This window comes from Peromyscus leucopus, chromosome 13, assembly GCF_004664715.2.
Source record: "Peromyscus leucopus breed LL Stock chromosome 13, UCI_PerLeu_2.1, whole genome shotgun sequence".
Lineage (NCBI taxonomy): Eukaryota > Metazoa > Chordata > Mammalia > Rodentia > Cricetidae > Peromyscus > Peromyscus leucopus.
The window spans coordinates 32819854-32825853 of NC_051074.1; the positions used below are offsets into that span (position 1 = coordinate 32819854).

Genomic DNA, 6000 nt, shown 5'->3' on the forward strand with positions numbered 1-6000 from the left:
CTTCTCTCCTTACACCACGTGAGTCCTGGGGATGGAACTCAGGTCATCAGGCTCGGTGGCAAGTGTGTTTACATGCTGAGCCATCTTGTTGGTGCTCAACTTAAAAATAAAAAAAAAAATCCTCCAACACACTCAGGTCGGTTGAGAATTCTCTGTCTCTCTCTGTATCTCTCTGTGTCTCTGTCTCTCTCTCTCTCTCAGATTCTATGGAAGAACACCGAAGAGGCAGTGCCCAGCCTTGTAGAATCCTTTCCCAGACCACTGGACTTGCAATTCCATCCTAAAGGTAATCAATTATCTTTCCTGAATAAAGCAATCGTTTTATCATTTGAACTAAGTTGCTGAGACTGTGGAGATGGCTTAGTTGGAAGGGTACTTGCTCCTTAGCTGCGGGCACTTGAGCAGGATCCTAAGCAGTCGTATGAAAAACTCAGGGTGTGCTGGCATCCCAGGACTGGAGAGGTGGGGACAACTAGGTTCCTTGGCCTCAGTGGCTGGCCACTGCAGCTGAATTAGTGAGCTCCAGGTACAGGGGGAGATCCTGTCTCGAAAGCAAAAGTGGAGAGTGACAGAAAGATACTCAAAGTCAACCTCTGACCTCTACAGGCAAGTACAGACCCATGCACATCACCCCCTTCACAGAGACACAAACCAACGAAAAATTAAATTAAAATTTTGACTAAGCTTAAAAGTTAGGTCCACTGATATTGTCTTAAATAGTATTTTCAAGAGAGGTGTAATTGATATTCAGTCACTTAGGTGCTATTTTAAGTACTGACAGATCCATACAGTCAAGCAAGCACCTCCAAGCCACTGAGCATGATTGCCACTTGTGATGGCTATTATTAGTTATCAGCTTGACACACTTGGGAAGAATGAATCTCAGTTGAGGAACTGCCTCCATCAAATCGGCCTATAGGCATGTCTTTAAGGGTGGTACTTTGGGCAGTGCCACCCCTGGCACGTGGTCCTGAGCTATAAGAAGAGCAGCATGAAGCAAACAGAAAACAGAGATTCCTCACGGTCTCTGTTTCAGTTCCTGCCTCAAACTGTGGCCACCTCTGTTTCCCTTGATGGTGGACTGTAACCTATGGGTTAATAAAGGAAATAAACCCATTCCTTCCCCAAGTTGGTTTTGTTCAGTGATTTATTGCAGCCACAGAAAGGAAACTAGTATACCACCCCACCAACAATTATGAACTTTTTAGCATCAACCCCTTGGCAACCGCTGAGCAGTATTATCTCTCTGTATTTTTATTTGTTCCAGAATGTTCTAAACGGAGCCCATACAACATGCAGCCCTTTGGACTCACCTTCTTAATAGAAAACAGGTGAGATAAATCTCTGATGGACCAAGCATGGATGGCTTATTCTGCTTTATTGTTGAGCGTGAACATCCTTTTGTGGCATTTTGGAATCTTGATTTAGCTGCAAGTGTTAGGGTCTGAGATCACTACTGATGGATGGCCTGTGGACATAGATCTTGATCAATCTTGCTTTTTACCCTTAGGATGCATAAGCAGTGAGGAACAGGTAAGGGGTTGCTTGGTGATATTTACAATTTGCATTTGAGGGTTGATATGGATGAGCATAAAGAATAACGGCCGCTTTAAATGCTTTCTGTTAGAGATCTAAGAACACTTAAGCATAAGAAGGAATTACCAGAGACCACTCCAGCAAGCAATGGAGTGTTAAAAACATCACAAATAAATCTCTTTATATAGAAACTACAAAGTAGGCTGTTATTTTTAACACCTGAAAGAAGAGCCATCAATGGTAAGGAAATTCTCTCTCTGAACGTTTTTCTAGGGATTCTCCATCTTGGCTAGACCCAAGAATTTGCCTGGGGAGCTTGCTAACATTGCCACCATGTCCAGGCACTGTGCCTGGGGCTGGCATTCATCAAAATTTCAAATGCACTGAAGAGGAGCTATTGATTTTGTACATGGTTTTATTTTTTTTTTATTTTTATTTTTTTTCCTCAATGCCCTCCTCGGGGTAAGCCTTAGCCTAAACACTATAGAAGAGTTCACACATTTCCTGAGAATGAAGGAACCCCTGCAGAAAAAGTATAGGATAGACCTTCTGCCAACAGGATTTTATATTGTTTAATTCACTTCTGGGGACAGCATGAAGCCAAATCTGAGAATTGTCATCCAGAGATGAGGAAGAAGGTTACAGAGAGAGGGGGGGGGGGAACTGTGCAGGATGTTAGTCTGCAATCTATAGCCACAGCCGGCTTGCTCATCTTTGCATCTCTAGTATTTGGGAATCAAATCTGGTGCAAACTGGAGCTCAGAGAGGCCGGCGGAGTTACCGCCCGATTGTTAGCCCCGAGAAAAGCCTTGTCAATTGCAAGTAGGTTTAATATCTGCTGTGCGATCCTTTGATTGGTCCTTTTCTGTTTGCCACCAGCTTTTCACTGTGAAGTGCAACTGGAAAATTCAAGGATAGAAGGCTGTGTTAGCATATAACTCATATTTTCATGGAATCAGATAGGCCTGCAGGTGTATAATTATGTGTAATACATGTAGCTTATAGGATGGGTGAGTCTTTTTTAACCTGCATTATTATAGGGTAGCTTGATTGCACATCCCCATCAAATGTACAAATGTAACCATAAAGAGATAATTGGGAAACATGAGGCTGACAAGAAAATGAGAGACATTTTAATGTTCCTCGTCTGCTTGGCTCACATCTAACTTCCAATCTTCTTGCATAGGTCAGAGCTAGAAAATTGCTTGTGATTATGTCTCTGAGACCAGAGATCCTAAATCTATTCCTGAGACTACGTTTAATCTTTTGGAAATAGGTTTTTCATGACTCTGCTCCTTCTCTGCTCTGCCTCAGGGCTGCCACCCACTCTCTGCATCTCTGCTGCATCCCAGCAGTTGTAGTGATCCTAAAGGAACATAGTGGATCTGTTCAGAATGCGGCAAATGCCATTCTTCCCCCAGAGCAAAAGCCGCACTCCCATAATGGTGACGGGGTCCCTAAGCTGACCCGCGTCTGCCCTGGACAGGCACATTGACTCTGTCATGTTCCCCTTCACTCCTTCGCTTTCTCCCAATCTTTAAAAAAAAAAAAAGTTTCATTGATTGTTATTTTGTGTATGAATGACTGCCTGCATGTGCACAAGTTTACAAGCAGTGCATGCGGAGGACCGAAGAGGGCATCGGAGTCCCCGGGACTAGAGTTACAGTGGTGAGCCAGCATCTGGGTGCTGAGAACTGAACTTGGGCCCTCTGCAAGAACAGCTGGTGCTCTCAACTGCTGAGCCATCTCTCCAGGCCCCTTTCCTCCCATTTACATTAGCTACTTTGTCCATGATGCCCATCCTGTGCCCCCTGTGGTCTGTGCCTCATTCCAACACTCTGGATGACCTTTACTGTTTGCTCCCACAATCTGCTAAGAGTGGTCAGCTCTTACAATACTGCCTGTGCTCTTGAACTCACGACCAGACTTTACATGAGTCGTATCTCTACACTGCTGACCAGCCGTTGATCATTCTGATTCCTTGTTTCCTTTCCAGCCATGCACTTGTGATAGATGCTTTCATAGGGACTGATGCAAGGAGGCTGAGGAAGCCCTGAAGATGATGGGGAAAGGATTATGGGAAACTCAGAAGATGCTGTCTCTAAGCTGGGGTGTGAAGGTGAGCAGGAATCGGAGCCCAATAAGGAGAGGCGTGCTCTTCTATGTAGACAAGGATAGAAATGGGAAAGGCAGAGAGCTACGGAGCCCTCTGAGTGATCAAGCCTGGGGAGTGCTAGTACTGCGGCAGCAGGTGGTGAGACACAAGGAGCCAAGGCTGGACCAGTAAGTGGAGATCATAAAGAGCCTTGATAGCCTACCAGGAAGGTGAGCCCTGATGATATGGAGATGGAGCCTAGTGGCAGAGGATGGCCAAGAGCTGCAGGAGCTTACGACTATTTCCCTAGAGAGTTCTATGGGTAGACTGGGTAGAAGAGGGAAGCAGGGAGACCAGTGGTGGGCTATTCTCGTAGTGTGGGTACAAAGTCATGAGGACTCCTACATAGGTTGTGTATATGCTTATATATATATATGTATATATATATATAAGCATATACACACACATATATATGCACATGTGTATGTGTGTGCGCATACATATGCATACATGTGCACGTATTTGTGTTTGGTTGTTTGTGTATGTCTGTGTATGTGTTTATGTATATAATGTATGTATGTGTGTCTATGTGTATGTATATGTGTATGTGTGCATGTGTTATGTTTTAAGAGGGTTTAGAAGATTTTTATCAATTCTTTCATAGTGATGTTCGTAAGGATTAAACCAGCTCAACATGCAGAAGTTAATTATAGGGAGTTGTGCATCTTAGCTGCCCCATCAACAAACAACTTATTCACTGGATTTCCCAGGAAAATATTAATTTCATCTACTTTGATTCTTTTCTGGATTTTTTTTTTCTTTTTGGTTTTTTGAGACAGAGTTTCTTTATGTAGCGGCCCTGGCTGTCTGGAAACTCTCTTTGTAGAGAGGCTGGTCTTGAACTCACAAAGATCTGCCAGACTCTGCCTCCTGAGTGCTGGGATTAAAGGTGTGTGCCACCACTGCCCCTCTGCCTTGATTCTTTTCAGTAAAGCCCTTTCGAGAAATGTAGATATGTAGTTCTATTAAACCATCTTGTCAGGGGTGTGTGTGTGTGTGTGTGTGTTTAGGAAAACCAGGTGGGCCCAGACGCCTCTTTAAACATTCCTTATACAACTTGGGTAGCCGTCGATCTCCTTGACCCCACCAGCTAACCAGAAAAGACTCTGCAAGCACAATGGGGCCCTCAGAGAACCCTTGCAGCTTGGGCAAGGCTGCACCATGTCTGTCATAAACTCCATAACGCCAATGGGAGCACGCCATTAAAATGCTGCCTGAACCAGTTTATTTTTAGTTCTGAAAATGCGCTCTGTTAACAAAATTTTAATGAATTTTTAATTTGTTTTTGGATTTTACTTTTCAGCACATATTCATAGAGGACAATATTGCTATTATCAAATCGCATTTGTTCAAATTTGAAGACTTAAGTGAAAACCTTCTAAAGCAGTATGTTTAAATATGTTACTAAGAATATATTTGGGATAAGTGATTTTTTTTTTTTTTACCCTGAACATGTTTTAACTTTTTAACATTTGTGCCCAAGGTGCCACTCAGTGGCTTGCCATTGTCTGCATGGTGGTGGGGGAGGGGGAGGAAGAAGACAAGTTGCTGGCTCCTTACGGGCATCCCCTTCCATACCACCTCCCCTCTGTCTCCCACAGACCAGTCTTCATGGGTCTGCATCTCCTGTCAGTTCGCTGGCCTCAGGACCCCTGCCTGCCTGTGATGTCTTCCCACCTGGATGCTTCCTCCTGGATTCTGTGTTCTCATTAATTCCTACACACTCACCCCAGAGACACTCAACATCTGCTGCTCAGCAAAGCCCTGCCTGGCCTCTCTGCCTGGATCAAGTCCTCACTTAGATAAGCCAACAGCCTTCTTTAACAATTTTTTTAATTAAAATTTTTCCTTGACAATTTCACACATATTATATAGCACATTCTAATTACCCCCCCCCCCCCCCCCCGGCATCTTTCACCTTCCTCCCACTCATACTACGCCCCACACAAGCTCCTTTTCGGCATTTAGGTCTTTTTGTTTTGTTTGTAACCTGCTGTGGATATCACTCTATATAAATAAAACACTGATGGCCAGTGACCAGGCAGGAAGTATAGGCGGGACAAGGAGAGAAGAGAATTGGGGAAACAGGAAGAAAGGGAGAGACACTGCAGCCACCGCCAGGACAAGCAGCATGTAAAGACGCCAGTAAGCCACCAGCCATGTGGCAAGGTATAGATTTATAGAAATGGGTTAATTTAAGATAAAAGAACAGTTAGCAAGAAGCCTGCCATGGCCATACAGTTTATAAGTAATATAAGTGTCTGAGTGATTATTTTATAAGTGGATTGTGCACTGCAGGGCTTGTTGGA

General features: G+C 44.0%; 1 long non-coding RNA gene across 1 annotated transcript; it reads left to right on the top strand.

Annotated features, from left to right (window-relative positions):
* Nucleotides 1–137: 137 nt before the first annotated feature.
* On the top strand, nucleotides 138–5552 carry LOC119088948. The gene is made up of 4 exons (XR_005092710.1): nucleotides 138–286; nucleotides 1268–1331; nucleotides 3533–3655; nucleotides 5293–5552. It is a non-coding gene; the product is annotated as an uncharacterized LOC119088948 (long non-coding RNA).
* The last annotated feature ends 448 nt before the right edge of the window (nucleotides 5553–6000 follow it).